This window comes from Anastrepha obliqua, chromosome 5, assembly GCF_027943255.1.
Source record: "Anastrepha obliqua isolate idAnaObli1 chromosome 5, idAnaObli1_1.0, whole genome shotgun sequence".
Lineage (NCBI taxonomy): Eukaryota > Metazoa > Arthropoda > Insecta > Diptera > Tephritidae > Anastrepha > Anastrepha obliqua.
This window is the reverse complement of record NC_072896.1, coordinates 65709684-65735765: the sequence shown is the minus strand read 5'-3', so window position 1 is coordinate 65735765 and position 26082 is coordinate 65709684. Positions and strand designations below refer to the sequence as shown.

The following is a 26082-nucleotide window of genomic DNA, read 5'->3' as shown; positions in this document are numbered from 1 at the left end:
CTTTCTAAGGTTGAAAATTATACAGAACTGCTTAGATTCGTGCTTTGCTGAATTGAAGACAGTGGCAGAGTAGCAAGCAACCAAACAATTAAGGCAGAGTTTGCAAGGCACACAACTGAGGATCTCTGGATCCGAAAAAGATTTTAAAGTAGCAAATCCGCCAGAGAAAAGGGCCTTTTTAGTATATTTGAAAAAAGTGTGCGAATAAGACTCCTTAAAAAAATGATTAACGCGTCCCAAAAAGCTCACCCAAATAATCCACAAGTACTCTGCGTGGATATCTCTAGTCACCTGTGTTTTCTCTTTTAAAAGAACTCAGTACATCATCCAAAGATAAAAAAACGTGGAGTATTTTGAGTATGTTTCATTTATTTAAGTATAAGCAAACGCAAAAAATTATAAATACCAACAAAATAACCAAGATTCGCAAATTGATCGCTAAATGTTCCCATACGACGCTCTTGAGGTGCTAACATTTGATTTCATATTTGGAGAGCTTCTTCGAGGTTTGCTGCGAAAGTCCTTTCTCACTCCTGTTTTAGAGCGCTTCAGATTTGATTAGATGAGAAGTAAAATGCTCTTTTAAAACTCCTCGATTTGGGTGCACTTAGTTTTCGGGCGTACCTGAAAAATAAATAAAGTATTTCTAACTGTTTTGGAGCTGTAATAATAAAATAGAATGTAACGCAGAAAAAAAATTCTTAAAATGTTTGGTGCAAAAAGCTATGCCTGTTTGAAAAAACTTTAACTTTTATAAAAGTTGTTGATCATTTTAAAATGTGTATGGTCTGAATTTAGGCAATGTGTCACATACAAGTCTTCTCAATTAACCACTTCATTATCATAACTTTTTCAATTTTTGAAATATCTATACATTAATACATATATGTTTTTCAGCCAGATATCAATTAGAAGTTCACAAAATAAATAGCAGTGGAGTAAACAAATCAACATCTTCACATCAGATTTCCTTATTGGATTTTCACGCTCATCAACTAAAAGAAAATATTTATTTTCACATCGGAGTCAAAGCAAATGAGAGTTGGAAACATTTCTCATTTGCACGCACACTAAGTACTGCAGCGGAAAATGCGTATACATTTACGACTATGTGAGTGTGTGTATGTGCATTTGCTCAATGTTTTGTTGGAGAAAAGTGTTATACGCGCTCACTACCGTAGAGCTCACAGCTCAATTGTGCATGTATCTAACAGCAAAACAATCGCAGTAATAATACAAACAAATGCGCATAATAGATAATCGCATTGGATAACTCCAATTGTGCATTTTTTAAGCAGAGAGAAATATATGAGCTCCAGCGGCTTAGCTGTAGCACGTAAAGAGTCCACTCAGCACTGCACCGGCTGAACTCAGCTGAGCTGTTGATTGTTGGCGACATTAGCTGGCTCACATTTTACTCACTTATCCGCTTTTGTAAAATGTATCTTCTGTTAGCTCCTACATTTATTTGAAGCTGATAATTTTCAAATGCCAACACCGCCTCACCGTCAATACTATCTAATTTTTAATTGAACTCTTTTGAATGCGATGCGCTCGATACTCTACAGGTCAGCTGATCGTTAGCAATAAAGTAGAGAGCTGCTTGCAAGTATATTGGGTGTCCCATTAAAACCGTCTAGTTTGAATTTATTGTCATTTCCCTTTTTGCTGTTAGTCACATAAATTAGATGTTAGATATGAACATTCAGATCTAGTATGAGTATTACACGTACATATGTACGTGCAAAGTACGGAAATTGTGAAAATTAGGGCTGTAAGTTTATTCGATTATTTGAACAAGTTGAGTAGTATAATGCTCAGTTAATCAATTATTCGATTAAATAAAGTTTTGAAGTTTCTAAAAACGACCATTACTTGAAAATTTTTTAAAAGGACTATTCAAAAAACTGTTCATTGTGTTTATATATTCACATGAAATGAAAAACAATGTCTACCCAACTAAAAAATAAGAATTTAAAAATCATTCTTCAAAAAGCAAGCGTCAAAGTTTAAAAAAATGCAATTTTGGTGTGATAGCCGACCAGAGATGGCCACAGCGTAGATCAATCGCGTAAATTAACTTCTTGATTAATCAAACATTTAAACTTAAGATTAATGAAGTAACTGTAGTTAAAGATTAACTAAAACTTTCAGTAATCAATTCTTTTATTTTTTTTATTTTATTATGATTAGGTACAATAATACAATTATTATACTTAATAACTAACAACAGTGCTAGCAGCCAAGGCCTTCGACTCTCTTTTAAAATTGCGTTTTTGTTAATCCTGTAATATGTACATATACATATATTGTGTTTAATATCTAAGTACAAAGTTTAAAATTATTTAGATTTTATGTAGTATATTACAAGCTTTAAGATAGTTTATGAATTTAGACATGTTTTCAAGGTTTATAGTAGTAATCAATTCATTGCACTGCCCTAGTGTAAATTCATTACCGATTCTACTGGAATTTTGAGAAGGCGGCTCACAAATAATGCCAATAACCGAAAAACAACTCCTGAGCTAAAAGATGAAATTAGACGAGATGATTGATGAAATGGAGTCAAAATAAATCCAAAATACCAAAGAAAATTGGGTATTGCCTACCACTCGTAACCTCCTCCTTATTCCACTAAAACCATCAGCACTTTTAATAATTTAATTTATGTGGGCGGCCGCCGTAGACCACCATTTGGAAATCACAGACAGAACGTAGGTTCGAATCTCGGTTAAACATCAAAATGGAGAAAAACATTTTTTGAATAGCGGTCGCCCCTCGACAGGCAATGGCAAACCTCCGAGTGTATTTCTACCCTCTAAAAGCTCCTCATAAAAATATCTGCCATTCAGAGTCGGCTTAAAAGTATAGATCTCTCCATGTGTGGAACAACAACATGACGCACACCACAAATAGGAGGAGGAGCTCGGCCAAACACCCAAAAAGGGTGTACGCGCCAATTATATGTATACATATATAATTTATGTGTAGCGTTTTTTCCTTAATTTGAAAATAAGCGCTTCCATTAAGACACCCTATGTTATACTTTTCTCGTTACTGTCTTCTCAGTCTTATTTTGCCTCTTCGCTACACACATTTTTTATTACTTTTCTGCTCTATCGCTTTATGCTCTGTTTTTCCCCCTTACAGGCAACCTGTTGCTTGGTTTTTCTTCTGAATAAATAAGTTCGAATGTACTGCTTTTTAGGGCGAGCGCAAATGCGCTCTCTTACAGTGAGTGAATCTAGCGCTACCAAACAAAATATTATCTATCTCATGGGTACAGGAGCGGTGTGGCATGCTACAGACAGAGCAGAGATCACTACCAAATTGTACTCAAACTCGGCGGCCATATCTGTATAACCCTCTTTATTATCTAACTACTTTTTATCTAAGACAAGTTGAGTCTCCTCAACTAAAAAATTTAGCTGGTGAAGTCAGTTCGTCTTTGCTTGGTGTCGCGTGCGCGTAAAACGCGAGAGAACCGATCGTTTCGTTAGTAAAAAATAGTGAAAATTTTTAGTAAATTTATTTTTATTCCAATTTTACTCTACATAAAATAAATTTGTGTACTTACTCACTCATGAGTTAGTGTTCTTTCGCGATTGTGCACAAAATGCTGTTGCTAATAGTATGTAATAATAAAATCAAATACATGCACACATACGTACAAACATACATGCATATAAAATACATTGTATAAAAGGAATGAATTTATTGTGAATATCTTAAAATGCAAAATCCGCATTATAAAGTGTCTAATAAGCAAACAATTTTCAACATGGTATACTAACGTGAGTGTCTGTGAGCTTATTGCCAAATATTTGGAAGACCAATTGGCTTTGCAAACATGCACTAAATTCAATTGTTGAGTCGCTTTTAGTTGGAATTTTGCCACTTACATTCACTCCTACTCACAAACACACACACGCACACACTTGCCTGCGTGTAAGTAAGCAACTAAAATGATTACTCCGTAGTTACATTTAAATGCTGCACACGCTCGCGGCTATTTTTGTATGTGTGATTACGTAATGAATGGTGTAGATTTCAACCTTTTTTGCTCACCTCTATTCAGCTAAACATTGTTGCTTTTATTGGCAGCGCCAAACTGTTTTTTCGAAGTTTTCATGCTCTCTCCTTCATTCATTTAATTTTTGGGCTATTTGCTATTGTGGTTTTCTGTTATTTGGTTTTTTGCTGTTTAGTTTTTTGCTCTCTCATTTATTCATTTGGTGCACGAAATTGTTTTCCATGATTTATTATTTTTCCAAATCGCAGGAATTTAACAGTACTTACAGTTTATATTAATTCATATTGTTTTCTGTACTATTTGGTGGCTATGAGCCCTAAAATTAATAGCAATTTCCCCTTTGCTTAAAAGCGTACGACTCCAGTTGTTATTTGCAAATTTGGTGTACTTTTTGCAATTTTTTATTTTTAATTTTTTTTCTGCTAACTGTTCATACTTATTTGTAAAAATCTCCTTCACTCACGTATGATTATTTATTTTTACCGTTGCCGATTAGCTTATTTATTTGACATTTCGCCTGACTGGCATAATTTTTGCATCTTTTCATTTGAATTCTGTCATCTATGCCTTAGTTATTTCTGTTTTTGTTCCGTTTTATAATTTGTTTACTAGTAATTGGTTGAAGGTCTCTGCGGTTAATTGGTCACATGCATTTGGCCTAATTTGCATTGGCATTGATTGCACTTAATCGTCGCAGTTTTTACTGTTTTTTTTATTTGTATATTTTTTTATCTGACTGATGGCGCTTAATTGATGCGTGGAATATTAATTCAAATATTAGATATAATTATGCAAAAATAGTATTATAAATGCAATTTCGAATAAACATTTTAGGAATTAACCTTGCGTATTGCAAAATTAATAAGTTTTTGGCATTAAATTGTTTGGACTACTGCGGATCTTGATGCTGATAGGTCAATATAACCTTGAGTTGGCATGAAGGATCTATTAATGCTTCCAGTGTTGCAAGTGTTTTTCTCCAATTTTTTTTTTAATGAAAAAAGATGGAATATATGGAAAATATGGAATATAAAAAAAATTTTGTTTCTGTAATTTATTATTTATTGTGTAAACGAATTTCAACTGCTTACTTATTTGTATCGATCTATTTTTAACCACCAATTGTTCGTTACAAATTATTTAACTATGGCTATTTTTAATATCGATTAATTTTGTTCACTGCCGATTTATCGGTTATCCAAAATGCGAAAATTTCCTAACATTAACAGCCAAATTACTTTTTTCACTAACCATTTCTTGTAATTCGCACCCTAAAATTTCCGAAAAATTCTAAATTTTGGTAATTCCAAATTTTTTGGGAATAAAATTTTCATGAATTTAAATCATTGGGAATCTATAAACTCTGCTCAAGGAATTTGTTATTCCCACCAAATATCAACAACATGAAATACATATAGTGAAGAAACGGGCATCACGTCGATGTGAAAAGAGGATTGAAATAGCTAGACAAGTTTTAATTTCACAGTAATGGAGCTCGATTTTTCCTAAGAGTTCAATTATTTCGTTAGAAAATGCTGGGAATTTTCCACACTATGAAACTGAAAGTATTTTATAAATTAATAAAATATTGAGAAAGTGCGGAATTTATTTACAAAAAGAAAAAGGCGGAAAATAACAGTTTTTAATGTACCAATCAAGAAATCAGAAACACTGAAGTTGTCCAGATCATGCAGAGCACAACTTAAGCGCAATGATTTCATTTATTGTGACCAGTTTTCACGTACAAATATAGATGCCCAGGGACAAAACCTAAATTACTGACAAAATCCGTGCCATTGTATCATAGTATGATTCTTTTTCTAACTGTTTGATTAATAACTGCATATGTGCATATTTATAAATTCATTATGAACATTTTAAAAAACGACAAATAACAACACGACAAATAAATCGACTCCTTTTTTTATGTTGCCTTCGCTAATAAATCACTTTTTTTATTTTCTCCGTTGATGTGACATTCTAATCTAAAAATTGTTGTTGTTGGCCTAGTGCCTCCACCTTTAATGAATTTGTCTTGAATACATCATGAAAATCATGAAAACATAACAAATGTCCTCCCAACTTGAGCCGCAAATCAAATTTAATGATCAAATAGAGTAAAAACATTCCTATTATAATAACTGTTTTTTAATAAAATCATAGTAATGATAATAAGCCAACCAACACGAATTCCTCGAACTTAAATGTTACCATTTCTCAACACACTTTTTTGTTTCTTGCATTTCTTTCCTTGCACGTCACACTCAATTAAATATAAAAATAACGCAATTTCACTAATTTATCCATTAATTGCAATGTACACAACGCAATGTGCGCGTGAATACAGGAAGCGCAATAGCGTAAACAGTAGACTTAAGCAACGAACTCGTATCGTTCAAGTGCGATTAACTCCTGTAATGGGCTTTTACTTTCCTTTGTGCATTTAAAGTGAATGTGGAAGAATTACGCGAATGTAAACAAACAAGAGCCTATTAATGTTAATTCAAAGTTGTCATGATGACATAACTGTAGTGCAGCAGCAACTACAAAAAAAATAAAAAAACCAGCAAAAAAAGTGGGCTTGAAGCAGCAGTAACGTCACAGCGCATGTACTTTATGTACTCACATACATATATCGAAAGACGTATCTGTGGCACGCTTCTGCTATAAATGATCACGAAAACATAACAGCAACAAGAACAACATATTGCAACAGACGGGCATGTTTAAAACTAAATAATAAAACTACAAAGGAGCAACGGCAAGTAGCGCCAGTACTCAATGAGACTGGCAGCTTGTTTTGTCTCAGTTTTTTGTATTTGTAGAATAGAGAAGCAGGAGGGGTTGTGATATTAAGGCAACCCCCATTGTTGTTGTTACTGCAGTGGAAGTGGCTGCTGCCGCATATTTAATTAATTAAGCTTTCAGTTATGAATGAGTTGAGCACAAATTTTTCAACTCAACTGGATTTTTAATTGAAGCAAAATATATACATAAATGGAGCTCCATGAAATGAATGCATGCAGTGATTTACAAACGCATGGCATACAAAGTGTGTATTGATGGTTTTTATCTGTATGCGTATGTGCGCAGATGGTTGCTCTGGCAAGGGCGTTGGCGTTGACGGCGTTGTGATGGAAATGTAGGTGAAGTAGTTGTCCTTGACAACGCGACTTAAATTCATAAGACCGAATTGGGAAAAACACGCTAATAAATAAATGTATTGGTGCAAAATATAAATGAGATTCATTCAAGAAATTATATATTGCGAGACAAAAATTCATAGAAACTACATACGGAGAAATATTTTTTAATTTACTAAAATTTTTGGTTTGATCATCACTATAAGGAGAAAAGAAAAAGTTAAGAAGTCTAATTTAATCTTCGTGTACCACAGTACGGAACAAACTACTTTTTTACATTATATAGTAAAAGAAAAATTATGAAAAGTCACTAGAAAGCTTTAAATAAAAAATATTCTTGCAGGCCTTGTCACCAAGTTTTTAAAATGGTATTAAATATTTCGATGTGGTTAATACACAAAAAGTGATTAAGAACGCTTTAGTAAAATATAAATAATAATATGTGCGAGGGACCTTACTATATAGTTTTAAAAATTTTAATACTTCTTTAAATTCAAACTACATTGAGACTACCTTTTAATCTATATCATTTCTATTCTAAAAAATGTAAATTGCATAAGGGAAAACCCACGCTGCCGTTTTTAATAATGCATTTAGTCGCACAATCTGCGTGAAAAAATTTACAGATTCTAATCATATCCGGTATTGGTAATTAGTTATTTTTGTTATGCTAATTATGAAACGTTCGCATTGAAGCAGCGGCTATCTGATAGTAATAAATAAAATTTGAAAGTCGCGAGAGTGATTTTGAAGGCTGATACAATTAAATCCAGAAGCGGTATAAGAAATAACTAACCGCAATAAAATAATCTTATCTCTAACTTGGACTAGTATTTTTAAAAAGACTCATATTTAAAATATACATCTTTTTTATTTAATATTTAGTCACTACTACAACACTATTCAATACTAAGTGTATTATAATTTTTAGCAGTTATAAATTTAAATTGAAGTATGTGGAATGTGGCATTTATAGTCTTGAAACCGAATGCAATCAACTTTCTATATCAATAATATTACCGTTTTTTATATAACCATTTTCTTCACCAAAAAATTGCATTGATTCATCAAACATTGATTTGCAAAAAAATCAAATTTATTATAATAATAAAATTCGAGTTTTCCAAATCGAAAATTCTAGCGAAAGTTAAAGTTTTTCTTTTTTTTAATATATGATTTTATTTACTAAATCGATTACAACGAAATTTAAGCTTAACAGTAAATTTTTGAAACTGAGTCTAGTTTAACTGCTTGATAGTCCATGGACTCCTTTAGTGCAGGGCAATATTTTCGTTTGAGGCACGACAAGCCGAGTGTGTATGCGAAAGCAGTACAAGATTGTTCCGGTCAGTTTGCAAAGATTTGAGAATTTTTCTTTGCCTCTTAATTTCGACATCTCCTATCGGTATTTGGAGATCTCCATGTGTGTGCATGCTGTTGACAAGCCATGGCGCTGCTGATATTATTCTTAGTGCCTTGGAAATGTGTTGGTGCGTTAATACTATTCAAAACTGCACAGATTCGAAACACCAATTTATAGAAAACGTTGTTTCTAACAGCAATTGTTCCTTAGAGGACAACGGCAAACCTCCCAGTGTATTTGTGCCATGAAAAAGCTCCTTGGGGTCGGCTTAAAGCTCTAGTTCCCTCCATTTGTGGAACAACATCAAGTTGAACACCACAAATAGGAGGAAGAGTTGGGCAAATACCCAAACAGGTACACCCTGTGCCAATTATATTCATGTAGGTATATATATATATATATATTTATATCTTAGATTGTACTCTTTCGATATCGATAGCAATAGCACCTTGTATTTTAGTTTAAAAATAGATTTTCGGTTCATTAACTAATATAAATTTGAAGGTTTTCAAATTTATGTGTGTTTTTTCTTTAAGATTGTGTCTTTTTCAATTAAAGCGTCCCTCCAAGGGTATACCAATATCCACAACGTTGGGGAAAGATTCCGTTATCCAAAATAACATAAGTTATAAGGGTTTGAAAAAAATATGACGAAAATCTTTAATTTTTAATTAATTTGTTTAAAATAGTTTTTATTTAATTTAACATTTGCAACACAAATTTTTTCAGTCATAATACTTTGGTATATGCATATAGGGGCTGGAAACCTGTCGTAATCGTGTAATTGCAAGGAAAAGGGCAACCAAAGCATTCATGTTTGACACACTTTGGAAATGTTCACTAATTTATAAATTACGGTTTTAATGCATCTACACTTTTCTATACAGCAAAAAAAAATTTTTCTGGATACTATGTTTACAATCGTATATCATTTATCCTGATTCTGAGTTGTTGTTTGTCACATCTCTGCTTTGGTCGATTGTATGAAAGTGTAATCATCTGAAGGATGACCCATGAAAGGGAATGTTTCGGTCTTAAAGAAGAACACAAGCAAGATAAACCGTTCCTCATTTCTTCTCCATAAATAATAAAGTAACTGTTCATTGTTTTTGATAGAAGCACTAAAGAATACAAAAACAAAATTTGTTCAAACTGATATTTCGAAATATTTTCGAAATGTTGCTATAATTATCGTTGCTTCTACGTTTGTATATCTAAAGTTAATGATATAGTTACTTGTCCTTGCGACCAGAGTCACGTGAGGAAACAATGTAACCCCATGCAACAGTCTTGAGTGTCAACTGAATTTATGATACTTGATTTCATTACGGCCAGATGTAAGCGTGATTAGATTATTAAAGCAACATTTGCACTTTAAGGTGATGTAGTCATAAATGAACACATATATATATATATGTATATATAAGGGCTAAGGGGGAAGGTTTTAGGTCTAAAATGTCAGAGAATTTTGGCATTTATTTATTTTTTATTCTTCATATTTTTTATCTTTTGATCCCTCCCATTTATTACTAAATAAGTAATATTTGCAACATTATAAGAAATCAGGTCTTAAAACCAACTTTGCCTGGGCTCAACTGTTTTGTTGCTCTCTTTATCACCTTCGCCTTTAACTTAGCTTGTGATCTTACAATGCACGCTTTAAGCTAATATACTTACGTACATAGTTTTTTTTACATCATCAAAAGCTGTTTCGAGTAAAGCAACTGACAAAGTAACGGATGTTAAATATGTTTTGTAAGCTATACATTATTTTTAGAGTATCACTAATTTTCTAATGTTGTTAAATAAAATGCTGTAATTTACAAAATTTCTAATCACTAAATTCCTAGTGTTGATGGAAAAAATTAATAATTTTCTCACTTCATTCTTCTCGATAAGAAATGTGTCGTCCTCCAATTATCAGATGGTGAATATTTTTATTCAGATCATAAAGTTTATTATGAGGTATCTTTGCAAAAACTCAAGTCTACTCAGAAAACCCAACATATTCAATGCTTTCTTATCCATATAAAAGATGTATGGGTGTGACTAGAATGATTATGTGGAAACTTGATTGCTGAAAAAACTGTCAGCTAAAAATTGAAAGCGCCTGTCGACAAGATTATATATTTCTGAAATTGAAAATAATGGTAATGTAGTTTTTTTCATTTTTTAAAGTTTCAAGTGTATTGAAAAGTAGTAGATTAACAAAATTTATGTAGGCTTCCCTTTAAGTACCAGAAATCTTAAAAAAAACTTAAACAAAAGTAATTAGTATAATTGTTTTTTGCAAGTTTTTAGAGTACCTACTTTTGGTTGAATTTCGATGATATCAAAGTGGTAATAATTAACAATCTTTAATTTTCTGTATTTGTGCTAAAAATTTTATAAAATATTGCAGTGTTGTTAGGAAAACAATAATTCATGTGTACCAATGATTTTGAAATTTACAATAACGCAGAATTTCACACTCCATCATGCTGGCAGTGATATTGATTTATTTACTTAAAACATTCATTTAGTCTCGCCACCATTAATATTTATTTTGATGCTTTGAGTGCCGCTCTGTGAGTACCGGGGAAACAGCCGCAGGAAGCGGTAGTTTCATATAAATTTTAAAGCGGTGGCGTCATTTCCTTAATTTAGTCACAGAGCCAAGCTTACGCCCTCTTTTTTGCTGAAATTGAAGATATGAACTTGCAAAATTTTTGGTTTCATCAGAATGGCTCATTATGTTACACTGGCCTATATACTTATTAGGCCGGGTCGATTTGTGGGGAGGTAAAAAAATTGCCCATTGCTCTGTGAAAATCATATTCTAGGGATCAAAATAAGAAACTTTGCCGAAGGAACCATACCTCTAAAACGAATTCTGATGTCAATTTGGGTCGAACTTTTTAGTTTCTTTTCTCATGTAAAGGCCAAAAATGGTGATATTTTGAAATTATTGTATGGGGAACCCCTCAGGGGAGTTCCAGGGGGTGTGCCACTGGCATGGGTGGATCGGCCATTCAAAGTTAGTGGGGGTTGGTCATACATTTGGACTCGATTGGAGCACTCTAAATGGGTAAAAGTGGAATTTTTCGTTCGACCCAAATTGGGGGACACCAGAATTCGTTTTAGAGGTATGGTTCCTTCGGCAAAGTTTCTTATTTTGATCCCTAGAATACGATTTTTACAGAGTAATGAGCGATTTTTAAATCGACCCGCCCAAATACTTATATATACATATATATAATTGACGCTTACAACTTTTTTTGATGTTTGATATTTTTTATAAGTAGCTTTTTTATGGCAAAATTACCCTCGAAGGTTTGCTATAGCCTGCCCAGGGGCGACCGCTATAAGAAAAAACTGATTCTATCGTTTGGTGTTCATTGCCCCAAGATTCGAACTAGAGCACTTCCGAATGGTAGGTACGCAACAACCCATTCGGATTCGGCGGCCAGGAACAATCAATATTTTATGGTCCCATTTCTTTTTAGCCTCTTTAATTACACTTTTGGAAATAATATCATTGCTACATGGCCACCCTGTAGAATCATAATAACTGAAAACTTTTCATATACTCAAAATACAAAAAAAAATGCAAAAATGTATTTTCTGGTGTAGCTCACAATATTTCAACAAATATTAACTCTTTAAGTTCACATTTTTTTATCTCTTTCCAATACAGTTTAAGTTTTTTGTTGGAATATTTTACTATTTTCGATTTTTGGTTTCCCTTTTGCTTTTTGCTACCCCTAAAGTCCTAAATATGAAACATGCCAGTGAATATTCACACACTCTGTAGCCAGCATTCCAGCGTCTGCTTCGACTACGCTCGTCATCTTCAACTTAAAATCTCTGCTGCTGCTAATATATTTCCTTAATAAATTCATTCATTCATTCATAAATAGTCAAGGCATTAATCTTATTTATATAAACAAAAAATTAAAATTTACTTTGCTTGTTGGTTTATGTAAAATCGATAAACATCTTCATTATAGCGCCAAAGTACAATAAGCTAAATGAGCAGCTGATCGATCCTTGTGCTAATTAAACGCCCAGCATGGTCACATGGCCAGCGTATTAAGTACTGAAATTGCGTGAGCGAATGATTTTCAGCATAAAAACAGCAAACACTTCTGGTTCACTAGCACCACCAGGATGTGGAGTAGCGAGCACTAGTGGTTTTTGTAGTGAGAAGAAGACTCAGTTTCAGTTGAGGGCTAATATTTTATTTTTTCCTAATCATTTCTTATTTTTGTTTGTATTCTTTCTCATTGTCATGCATGCGTTGCACATTTTTAATTACGCCTTGTTAATTTCCACCAAGTACCGGCAACAACGTGTCTCCACACTGCCGGGTGTTTGACTCATCGCCACAAAGAGCTGGACTGCGACTATATCGCATGCCACATTTTTTTTGTACGTATGTATGTATGTGTGTGTATGTATCAGTCTTTTGGCTCTACGCCTGCTACTTCGCCCGGCTGTTGCTTTTTTGGTTGGGGTGTTGGTCGTGCAATTTGTTGCATCATTAAAATTGTTTACAAAAAACCATTATACTTACCATATTTATACACATCGATTGACTGCGAATTTTGCTGGTTCAATGCAAAGCGGGCCACGCCAGCGGAATCAAGAAAAAAATTCATATGTGTGGCACGTACACCGACGACCTGCCACACATATGAAAAATGTCCATACGAACGTGAAATTTATAGTCAGCCCATCTAGCTTGATAGCTGAGTGTCGTTTAAAGGAAGTGTATATCCTCTGCCGTCAACTCTACGTAGTGCAGGAGTGGCGCAGTCGAGAAAACACTCTGTAAGTAGGTGCACTGAGGTGGTGGAAAAAGTTGCGATATGAAGATATGAAACTCTTGAAATTTTAAATTACATGCCAATCATAATATTATGAAAGAAAGTAGGCGGTGAAATGACTTCATACCGCTGAAATCTGCTATTTCAAAGCGGGAGAAGTAACTGTTGTTTTAGCCGAAAAGTGTTTGTTGTTTGAAACTTAATACTTGCAGGAATAACTGAGCTAAAAAAATATAAGGGGGCTTTTGTTAAAAAAGTTAAAAAAATTTTTTTTTTCTGGTTTTTAATAGGAAATATATTTAACGTTAAAAAATGAAAAAAATTAAGAATACTAAGAGAAGCCGAAAATATTTAACTAAAAAAATTGTATACGAAAATTTTCAACTTTCAATAAATCTTAAAATGATAAAATTTTTACATATTTCGATTTACTTCTTATTATACGCAGGCTTATAAATAAAACAATTTGTAGAAGAATTGACGACAATGTTTAAATACTTGGATTACTTAAAATGAAATCTCTTTACTAAGGCAACTTTACACGATAGTAAAGGTACAGGGTGGGCCACGGTTCCAAACGACGGGGAGTTTTTAGTTTCCAGTATACCGTTACTACGACGCAAAAAGAGCCAAAAAAAACATAGGTCACTCTGATGGCTCGTTAAATTTTTGACTGTTGGTTTGATGACAGGAGGTACTTCGTTTTGTCCTCGTTCACCACCAGTCCCATTCGCTTTGCCTCTTTATCCAGTTTGGAGAAGGCAGAACGAACAGCGCGGTTGTTAAGGCGGATGATTTCGATATCATCGGCATACGCCAGCAATTGTACGCTCTTATAAATAATTGTGCCTGAGCGATTAAGTTCTGCTATAAATTAGAGCTTCTAATAAATCTTCAAAAACTTGCTTACACTCAAGCACACTCATAAAATCATTAATTTTTCTACTTCTAAACGTTCTAAACGTAATAAAATCTTTCCTTTCGGTCTATTTCGAGATCCATTATTATATTAAGCTTGATAATTTTAACTTTTGAACCACTCATTAACACACATTTGAATTGATTTCACAATCGTCAAAGTGCAATAAATTAGCATTTCTAGTCGAACAGGTTTGTTTCTTAAGTCTTTCATTTGCACAGCACATACAAGCATATAAGTAAGCAAGTATGACACACGAGCCGACGCAACTGACGCACATAGCGGTTGTTCTTTATAGAAAAATATCAAATTTTAAGTATTTTTTCTAATGTAAAGCTTTGCATATTATTTACCGACGTGGCACAAATTGCAAGTTTAACTCTGTTGTCTCCTGGCGATATCAAAAGCTGTGGTACTATAAAGCAGCAACGGTTTTTATTATTTTTCGACTAGATATAACAATGCATAAGTCGTTTGTGTGCAGGTAATGGATGACAATGAGTAATGAAGCTGTCAAAATGAGAGGTACCAGATAAAAAAAAGTTCTTGGCTGAAACTATTAGGCGTGGCAGAATAAGTTCAATTAGACTCATGCAGTATTAATAACTCCAAATTCGAACACTTAATTTAAAGAGAAATATATAAATTTTTGCATATAAAAAGGTACATTTAGCCATTTAATTAATTATAGATAGTAATAGTTTTTTAGTTAAGAAGATATAAATGTTATAGTAATCTAATGCTGTATTTAGTTAAAGCCTAGTACTTAGTCGAGCAAAATAATTGATCTCTTATCCATAAATAAATACCAAAGGAGTACTAAATTTTCATTGCGTTATTAGAATTATTCAATATGTGTGCATGTCCCAAAATTTACGCTAAGTCGCTTTTTCAAAAATTAGTTATTTTTGTAACGGCTGAAACCCCCTCAACATATAAAAAAAAATTAAAAGACAAAAATTTGTTTCTCCATTTAAAAATTGTGAAGTTGAAAGCCAAAAAATCCAATAACTTAACAAAGAATAATCGAAAGCAGCCACTTACCTGATGCCGTAATTCCAGCGAAAGTCGCATACCAAAGATCTGCAAGCAAAATTTTACAGAAAAATTTACTTTTCTCCGTAAAAGACATTTGATCATCACCAAATTTTGATAAGTGGGTGTCGTCTGCTGCCAGTAATGGGCGCGCTGAAGATGTCCAAGACATAAATGCGAAAAAGACACTTCATACCTGTTGCTCTTGCTTCTTCTTCTATTCTCCTCTTCCACCTTATACAGCCTACTCTAGAAATTGCGGTAATAAACTTGATTTACCCAAAAAGTCCAAGCAACAACAAAGAAAAAGTAGAAAAAATCGCTTAAGTGATTTTCATCGACTTCTGCAAGCAAGCGACTTTTTGTTAAAAGAAAAAATCATTGACTTTTATTAGCGCGCTAATGAAAAAGAAGCAGAAGAAAAAATTGTGGAAGTTGTTAGGGAAAGAAGTGGGCACCGAAGAAGGTGGAGTAAAAAAGTGGTAGTAGTTGTAGACGGCGGTGGCCAAAAATGGACCACAGGCTTGGTTTAGTGCGCGGGTTGAGCGCGTAGGCAAAGAAGTCAGCGTATGTTGCCTAACAGCAAACGGGCAAACAGCAAATGGCAAACACACAAACGCACACATACAAGTGCATTTACAAAAATATATATGCGTATGTGTGTGAGTGGCAACAAAATTAAGGTGCGCTCAAGTGCAGAAACACACACCATTAAACCCACACACTATTAACTCACATACATGCCAAGTCGTACATATCTACAAATGCACATACTTGCCATTGCGTCCTCACACACTCATAAGCATAAGCTGCTCGTCACTCTCGTCGCGCTCTTTTAAACCACCTAAGCCAAGTTGGCTAAGTTGGTTGCTCGCTTGTCTGATTTCACAGCGTTTAGCTTACGGTGCGTCACTATACCACAGAGCTTTGTACATTCAGTTCGCCAACGGCGCGCGTACGGTGCGGATCTCTCTCTTTGCTTTGAACGGACGTCTGCGTTTGCGTGTCATACATATCTTAAATACTCAACTACTGCCAATTCATATACATACATACATATTTATGTGAAGCTCAAGAACGCCTTTGAGCGTTGCGTTAAGAAAATATTTTTATAAAGTGAAAATAAAATATATAAATTCTTAAATAGCATAAAGTAGTTGGCTGAAAGTTCAGTCAAAATCAAAGCAAAGTTGCACTGAATTGTGTTCAAAAAAATTTGCAAACGGAATTCGGAATTTTGTGTTCGTAAATTTAGATAACTTCTTGTGTTCAATCAAGTGGAGTTCTGGTGTTTCAAAAATTAAAATCCAATTTTTTTCAAACTTCATCTTTTGCAGTGAAAGTTTCTATTTGCACAATTGCAAATTCAAATCAATTCTTCAGCTGTAGAAAACAACACTTTTTAATTACAAAAAAGTCATTTAATATTAAAGTGAAACATTGAAAATCGCAAATAATTTTTGTGACTACAAATTAGCCTGCAAGGCGCAGTGGCGCTGACTCTAAGCAAAGTGAACTTTTCGATTTGGATTAAACTGTCTCTCGAAGCGTGTGTCTTCCTGTGTGTGTGGAGTAGTACGCAGCTGGCGACAGAATGTATTAAATTCAAAGTCTGTTGCAAGAAAGAAATGGTGAGCAAATGACTAATATAATATTTTGGGTGCTGGTCAACAACTAAAAAAACCAAATTAAATTTATAATATTCAGTAAACCTATAACAAATTAAGTGCAACCATTGCTAATGAAATTTTAATTAAAGACAGCTAAAAGTTTTTGAATTATTTGTTTTAGAGTGAATATTCCGGAACCGATTGGTTTTTGAGTCATACCTTCAATTAAATAATTCAAAATTAAAAAAAAAAAAACATTTTTGGCGTGTCTTTCATGCAGCTAAAATTCTACTTTATTAATCTTAAAAATATAATCTATGACAAATGCTAAACAAATTTGTTGTGGAATATATGAAAAATATAATTATAAATTTTAAAGACAAATACATGGAAGCATAAATTTAATTGAATTCACTCAAAATTTCTTTTAATATTCAAATTTAAGTTTCCTAAAGAGAATTTCAGCCAAATTTAAGTTTAAGCACTAAATTTTTTAAATTTATTATGAAATTAAAAAAATACAACTTGTTTCTCTTTAATTTAACTTAGAAATGTTTGTTACAAATGAAATAATTAAGAAATTTAAAACCTAAAAAACCTCAATTTGTATATTTACTAAATCTGAAAACTAATTGAAAGAATTCAGTAATCTATACAAAACAAGTTTAATTGACTTAAGAGGTTAATCCCTAAAGGTTTCTGCAAATGAATTGAAATATTTCAACTAATAAAATTAAGTTTAAGTAAAATTTTAAGCGGGTTTGAAAATTTCAGATCCAAATTTGTTTATTTATTTGAGTTTATTTTTTATTTTTTAAGTTGTTCTTACAATAAAAAAAATTGTACTAAATTTAAAATATTACAAAATCATAAAAAATTAGAGTGTTTTAAATAAATTATTCTAATTTTGTATGTACTGAGTTCAGAGATACCGTAAAGTGGTAAAATGTAAAAAAACTAAAATTTAGTAAAAACCAAATATATTTAAATCATTTTAAAAATTTAATACAAAGTTGAACTCTATTTAACCGAAGTTGAATAGAATTAAAGCTAAAAATTTCAAATTATTTAATTGGATTCAAAAATCTCGAAGTTAAAAATTACAAATAATTAAAATATGTAAACTCAAAAATTTTCTTTACATTAAGTTAGTTATAGAAATTTAAAAGTTATAAAACGTATTTAAAATAGTTTCGAACTTTAAAATTAAAAAAATATGAAAGCTTTAACTTACGCATTAACTTATAAATTTATTCAAACAGCTTTCGAATTGAAAAGCAATTTTTTTAACTGAGTATAATATTCTAAAACTTTACTTTATTTACTTTATTTAATTGTAGTTAATTTAATATTTTTATTCTTAAATTTTTTTAAAAATATTTTTAAATAATTTTATAATTTTTATTTTTGTCTAATATTTTAAATTTTAAAGTTTTACCTTTATTTTAACCTTTAAAGTTCTTTATAATTGAAAGCGGAGTTTGAGCTCCAAGGCTGACTTAGATTTGCAAAGGGCGTAGGCTTATTACAAGAAGTCTGCTGGAAAGAATCGTAAAGGTCAAGCTCCATCTAGTACCACTAAGGACCACTAAGTCTATGCCATAGCTTTCAGCCAGCCAGGTCAACCTAACTTATCCTAACCTTTGGAATTGCAAAAGCGAAAAATTTCAAATTATTCAAACTTATTTGAAAACTAATTGTTTCTACAAGATGGAGCAAATATATCACCCATATTTCATATTTTCCAAATGGCATCGTCCGACAATTATATTTACTACTTGTGTACTGTGGTACACAATCAATGGAGTCCATCTCTCTTTCTTTTTATTTAATTTTATACCAACCAACTTAAGAGTTTAAGGCCTTAAAATTGAAATTAGAAAATTTCTCACTTTTTGACTTTTTAAAAAGAATTTCAATACTTTAAATCAGCTTTAACGAGTTAAAAAACTTAAATTCAAAAACTAAAAGCTATTTAAAATCGAAGACTCTAATTTTTTTATATTTCCTTCAAAGCATAAAATTATACTTCAAATTTTAATTCATTAATTAATTATAATTCAAACCATTCTAATCTACGAGTCCCATTTAATTAACTTTAAATTTTAAACGAAATTTTTTTCGTTTTTTTTTTCATTTTAAAAACTAAAAACTTCAATTTAAAACTGCCCGGAATTATTGTGTGTTGAATTGAGTCACGATTACTTTTATACTAACTTTTTATTAGTGAATATATTTTGAAATTGAAAATTTGCCATTTCTCTCTACTAGAGCAAGCGTTATTTAGTTATGCATTTTAGTAACACTACAATAGAATTTTAAAACTTTTAGAAAACTTTGAGAAACCAATTTTAAAATGGTACTTCGTACAGTTGGAACTTCTTCCATTTTCATGGGATTTCTATTGTAGCAAAGAACAAATTATCTGTTAAATCCATGAAATCTGTTAAATAATATTAAAAATGCATACAACGAATATTCGGATAGAATTAAAAACAAACATTTCATGAAATATTTTGAAATACTTAATTTTTTAATGTTTTTCAAATATTTTAAATTTAAGTGGTTTTTCTACAGTTCTCAGTTTCTTTTAAGGGGGGAGCCTGGTTTATGAGGTCTAAAAATTGCATCTCTTCGCGATCTTTTTTTTAAAGGAAAAAATTAATTTAGCACTGCAAAGTTTTTTCTCTCTTTTAATGAACATTTAAAAAGTATAAAAAATTTTTGTACTGGTTAAAATAAGTTGAAAAAAATGTTTAACATAGAAATTAGTAGAGCGCTGCAACGATGGAGTTTCCAACTGGCGTACAAGATACAGCTCGTAATTATTATCTAAAGCAAAAAATTCAAATGGATTTCTAATTATCATGATTTTTATTCTAGAGGAACTAAGAAAACTGAGAGAAATTCCAAAATTTCAACTTTTTGGAGGTTTTAAAGAAAAAAACCCCTTTCTATAAAAAAAAAATTCCCTTCAACTTGGTATAAAAATCTTGAACATTTTTTTTTTATCTATTTTGTTAGTTCAAATAGAAGAGAATTTAATACTGAAGGGAACAAGCTATGATTCATTTCAAAAGGTTCATTAGTTTTTTTCATTCATGTACGCCAATTCAAAGAAATCATAAAAATGAAAAGTCGAGAAAAGAAGATAAAGTTTGTACTGCAGCTATCCGGTCACAGCGTAACTACCTAACGCTCGCCTACCTTTGGCTTTGCATCTACGGAAATATTGAGAATTAGGCTCTGTAACTGTGTGTGAATATTCTGAAATATATTAGGAATCGCTTAAAACGAAAAAAAATTGATTTTTTTGACCTTATAAACCAGGCTCCCCCTTAAGCAACAACTTTTCCAATTTTTCGACATGTTTGAAATCTTCCATTTCTACCAATTTCCATTTGTGAATTCTGGTGGCCGACCATTTCTTTATTCAATAAAGAACAATTTTAACGTATAGAATTTCTACGTATATACATAAATATTTATATTTATAATCAAAGCAGCTAAAATTATTCAATTACCTAATTTCATTTTTTTTCCTCGAAATATTTTTATTCTAGATTTTTTACAATATTTTTCTCATACTTTTGTTATTATTTTTTAAAGTTACCTGAAATGTGTGCGAAATTCAAAAAGCTTATGAAACACTACATTTTGAAATGAAAATCTTTAATGCAGCAAAAGTCCTGAAATTCCTCTGAATAAATTTTATTTCGAAAGAGTGTGAATGCAATACTCCTCTCAGGCTTATGAAATAATAATGTGTGTCTTCTTGTGTACTTAAACATGATACGAAAACTAACTTTTGGCCGACTACTGCCCAAAATTATACAAAATGTATAATAGTACATATTGACCAGTTCACCGATATATTTTTTAATTTCAATTATCAATTTTTATTTTTTTTTATTATTTTATTATTTATTTTATTTTTTTATTTTTATTTTTCATTATAACAAAGTCCATAGTAATCCAATAGTTTCAAAAATTATTTATTGGTAAATTTTATTAGATATTCGTGGATGCCGATACCTGTCCTTTTAGTTTTTTGAACATACATATATCCTTTTATATAAAACCTTGAGAAGGTTGACTGTATAGGAGACTCCTGGGAGACTTATTTTTAGTCAGCCATGGAACTAAAATAATGTATACAACCTAATGCCATTCCATGTGAATTCACTTAAAAACTAATGAAGCAGTCCACCAAAAGTTAAAAATAAATCGTATTGCAAAAGACGCACCTAGATGTTGTTTTAAATAAACTCTTAAATTAAATAATAAGAGTACGAACTTTGTTAGTGAGTTAGGTAGAGTTATACGCCTGCAAATTATTATAATTATTATTATTTTTATGACTTTATATAACAAGGCCATCGGGGCAACGTAAGAAATTTGTTTCGTCTTGGTCCTACCCAGTAACCTTTAATATATTTTCATAGCCAAAGTTCATATATATTAGATGCTATTAGATACTTCTCTATATAGCCTACTTTCCGTGTCTGTTATTCAGCATAGAACACGAACTCTCCCGTAGGTGCAATTTGGTTTAAGGCTATATTTCTAAATAATTTTTGTTAGATTTCACTTAAGTTGACTTCTCTTCTGTTTGTTCAAATGTAAGCTGTATTTGCTCACTGCCAAATAAATAACAATCTACGAGCCAGCAAATATTTGTAGAAAATGTAAATGAATAAATAATATCTCATTTGTTCCAATTGGATTTTATTTTTATTTAACTTTCCAACACTTTTTGCGTTTCGTAGCTCTGCTTAAAAGCTTTTGTCAATAGATTTACCCAACAGCAAGAGTTTACTTGGCGACTATGAACATTCGTTGCAGCCTTCAAATATCCCACGTACGCTGAAGAGAATAATAAATATTAGTATTTGATACAAATCGCTTGTCACAACTCGCTAGTACATGTATGTTTTCACAGCAACAAATATTAGTGAAAAATGTATTTTTTGAAAAAAAAAAAGAAATTGTTGCCAAACTTTGAAACACATCCAAAGTTCAACAGTGACACCTGAAAGTAAACATATAGCGGCATACAAATAATTTTAAGTTTCACTTTCCACACCAACACATCATAAAAGAAAACAGAAACCCCAAGCAGCGAATGCAGTAAAGCCTTACGCGTACATGCACACTCATACAAGCATCCATATAAATATTTATATGTATGTATATGTATCACCCATACATACAATGTAACGCCATTTAAACTGCGAAGATGTTTTATTGAATCCAAATTATGACAGTCTGTTGGCGGATAAGCAAACAAAGCAGCGTTTGGTGTATGAAGTGCCCACACATCATTTTTAAGTAAATTTATATTTGCCTATGTACAATGCAACTTTTTTCTGTTTGGCGCCTTTGAGCTGCCTCACATTTGCGTTGACAAAGTGGCGTCGTGACACACTTTACATAAAATTACTATTTGCAGCATGAAAAGAAAAATGAGAAAAAGTGTTGAAATTAACACAAAAGGCAAAGCTGTAAAACGGCAAAATGGCAAAGTGACCGAGTGACAAGCGCATACATAGCGGTAATGCCAATCGCAGAAATAGCTGCCGCAGAGCATATGACCAAGCGGAGTTGTAATACTAGTTGTGGCCGCTCATAACAAAATTGAGGAGAAAAACATCACCTTACTCTTGAGGCAAGTTTAGTTCTTTGCTTTGGCGGCTGGGAGGGATCCAAACTGAACCGAGCTCCTCCCCCTTCACAAATATAAGGACCTACAGTTTCAAGCCGACTCCGAACGGCAGATATTTTTATGAGGAGCTTTTTCATGGCAGAAATACACTCGGAGGTTTGCCATTGCCTGCCGAGGGGCGACCGCTATTAGAAAAATGTTTTTCTTTACTTTGGTATTTCACCGAGATTCGAACCGACGTTCTCTCTGTGAATTCCGAATGGTAGTTACGCACCAACCCATTTGGCTACGCGGCCACCTAATTGTATTAATAAAAAATATAAAATACACTATATTTTCAATTCATTAATTTTTTGCTTTCAATTCAATTCAATTTATTTGTTTTGTTTTGTACATACTAATACGGGGCCTTGTGGTAGTACATCTTCTTATGATTCTAGAACACGAGGATGGTATACATAAAAATGATACTTAAAATTTAAAACCATTTTAACTATTAAACTTATAGACTAAAACTTAGTATAATAAGTGAGAAAAGGAGAAAGATGGTGGGAACGGGAGAAGGAAAGGAAGATTAGAGGTTAGAATTAGTTAGAAACTGCAGTTTTAAAACACTTTGCTTGTTTTATAAGCTTTATTGTAGTTGGTATAGAATTCCATAGTTTTATGGCACTAACAGGGGTTCCACTCTGCTCTGATTCCAAGTAAGTATAGGCAGTACAATATGGCTTTCTAAGAATATAATCTACATTGTTTACAACAAAGTTTGCATGGTCAGCGCATGGTAATCTTGAATTTATTCTGAAACCCAAGTTAGTTACTGTTTCATCAAAGTTAGATTTACTTCATTAATCAATTTTGGCGGCAAAAAGGCTTCGCTTATCCTCATTAATTTTGATATTTCAGTACTAACTTTTCGATTCAAATAATAAATATAAAACTAAATATGCAATAAATATTAAAATTATGTTTACACTGATTAAAATTATTAATTATAGTATCATTTTTTTCAATTTATAAATTTTCAATCCAATAAATATCTTCATTTAAATTAACTATAAATAATAAAACTATTAAAATTAAATAAATTTTGTCTAAATCTGTTTCGTATTTTTTGTTTAATCTTCTAGCCAAACTTTTTTCTTCATTTATACCTATCTGTTTTATTAAAGTTGAATGTTATTTTCATTTATTATTTCATTTCTTTTTTCTTTCATCATTTTTAATTCTCTATTTTCACTTTATTATTGTTGTCACACACGCTTAGCGTTCAGAGATTTTAATTTAATTTCAGTTGTTCGTTTGTTTATTTGTTTAGGCTGTCAGCTTTCAGTTTCTGATGCTAAAGTAAATAATGAACTATAAATGGGTGCAAAAAAATTAGTAAAGCAAACAAAAACCAGTTTTTCTTCAATTATGTGGTTGTTACCTATTCTTAAACTTCACTTTCGTCAAATTCTGCCTAGCGTACATTTGTTTCAATTTCAAATAATTCAAAAAAGGGCTGACATGGAATATGTGTAGTTCCGAAAATATCTGGCGTATTTCCCCATCAATACTCATTGAGCGAAGCTTAGAGACGATTCGGTCTACGGTAGCGCTTTTCAAGCTGAAATGGTTGATTGATCAACTCCCAAAGTTTTTGCAACCTCTTCTTGCGTTTGAGCCGGATCTTGATCGAGCAATTCCTCCAATTCGGTATCCATGAACTTTGGCGGCGCGGCCAAAATCACCACTTTTAAAGCGTGCAAACCACTTCTGGCACGTTCGCTCAGCTAGAGCATGCTCACCATAAACTTCCACCAAGATACGATGACTTTCGGCTGCTTTTTTCTTCATATTAAAATAATGAAGAAGAATTCCCCGCAAAAACACATTATTTGGCACGAAATTCGACATTTTCAAGTGTGGTAAAAATATTGTTGTTTACGCTTCAAATAAAAAACTTATACTGACGTTTGTGCCTTACGACAGTAGCTCTCCAATGAATGTTTGGAAATGTGGATCGATGGAATAATAATCAAGTTACGCCATCTGTTGTAAAACCGCACGAACTTATCCATAGACCATTAGAATTTGTTTGCCCTTTACATAACATGACGAACTACACTACAACTTAGAGAAGTCAGCTAAATACAGTACAATATCATAGTCCAAAGAACCGAATTTGTTGGAAAAAGCGACTTCAAAGTTTTTAATTTAAATTAAAGTAAGGTTATGCAGATATATATAAAATATACTCTTTATTGATATCGCCATGATTTTTTTTTTTTTACATAGCACAGCATTTTTCCATCCTTATCTATATCCCAAGAGCTGTATTCTAATTTATTAGCTTTAGTTCTGACAGCCTTAAATTATTTCTAAATTTTTATATACACAACAAATTTCCCCTCTTTTCAATTATAATTAAATATTCTCTACCCATAATCTTAACGTTAATCAGCATAGTCATATTTCTAATGCTTGTGACCCTTATAACCAAATTTTGTTAATTAAAAATTTTTTATATCACAATTTTTGCACAGCTTTCCTCTTATCTTCGCTCTAGTGCATCCTTTCTGCTCATGATTCACATATTTACCTCATTTACGTTAGCTCCGGCTTCAAATATGATAATTTGCAAGAAAAAAAATTTGCGAGATTTTTCGCATTACCTTTCAGCCACGAAGTAGATGTTTTGCAAAATATAAGAAATAATTTATAAAAAAAGGAATAAATACAAATTTTAAAAAAGTTGTACGAAGGTGCACAACTTTCACTTGCCTCGTTGTTATTTTACCATTTCATATTTAACAGTCTGCCAGCCTTTTTTTTGTTTCGCTTGGTTTGTTTTAGTTGTTGGGAATTTTTTAATTTCTCATTTCAATCGTTACGCCACTTGTTAACGCTTTTGCTACAACATCTTTAATACAGGCACTAAGACATTTTACTTGCTTTTACAACTACACGCCCCCTTCTCACTCTCTTTTCACACCGCTAGCGTTTGGGTATGATTGTTGTAATAAGTTTTTAATTATCAGCATCTGCATTTCATTAAAAAAGTGTGCTTGTAGTTAATAAATGCTTTGACAGATGTTTACACAATATGTATGATGGTATTTGGTAAAGAAAAACCCGTTGGACTTAGGGTGCGAACTTAGTGGAGCAGTAGAGCGATACCCTTGGTATAAAAATGCTCTATCCCATTCTGTTATTATGCAAATATGAGATTATTTATTTACGTATAAATATTTGTAGTATTTGTACCAAATTTCATTGAAAATATATGATTACTTTCATTTCCAATTCATCGAAAAATAATATTAATTTTATGTTTGAAGCGACATAAAATTGTAGGTTGCTCCATTTGTGAAATAACATCAAGACGCCCAACCCAAAAGATGCGAGCCCCAGATATATATTTCAAAAGCTAGAAGTTCAGTCTTTTTTCAGTCCTTTTTATAGCTCAGCAAAATTTAAGCCATTAAATTTATATAAACAGTTATAAAATCAGTAAAAAAATT

At 32.1% G+C, this 26082-nt stretch overlaps 1 protein-coding gene across 1 annotated transcript in view; it reads left to right on the top strand.

The window, feature by feature from the left end:
* The first annotated feature begins 16809 nt into the window (after window positions 1-16809).
* The window catches only part of LOC129248648 (uncharacterized), a 233351-nt gene continuing 224078 nt past the window's right edge, over window positions 16810-26082 (top strand). Inside the window, exon 1 of the mRNA XM_054888276.1 lies at window positions 16810-16932. The gene's annotated coding sequence lies outside the window, so the exon portion shown is untranslated. The remainder of the gene's footprint in view (window positions 16933-26082) is intronic.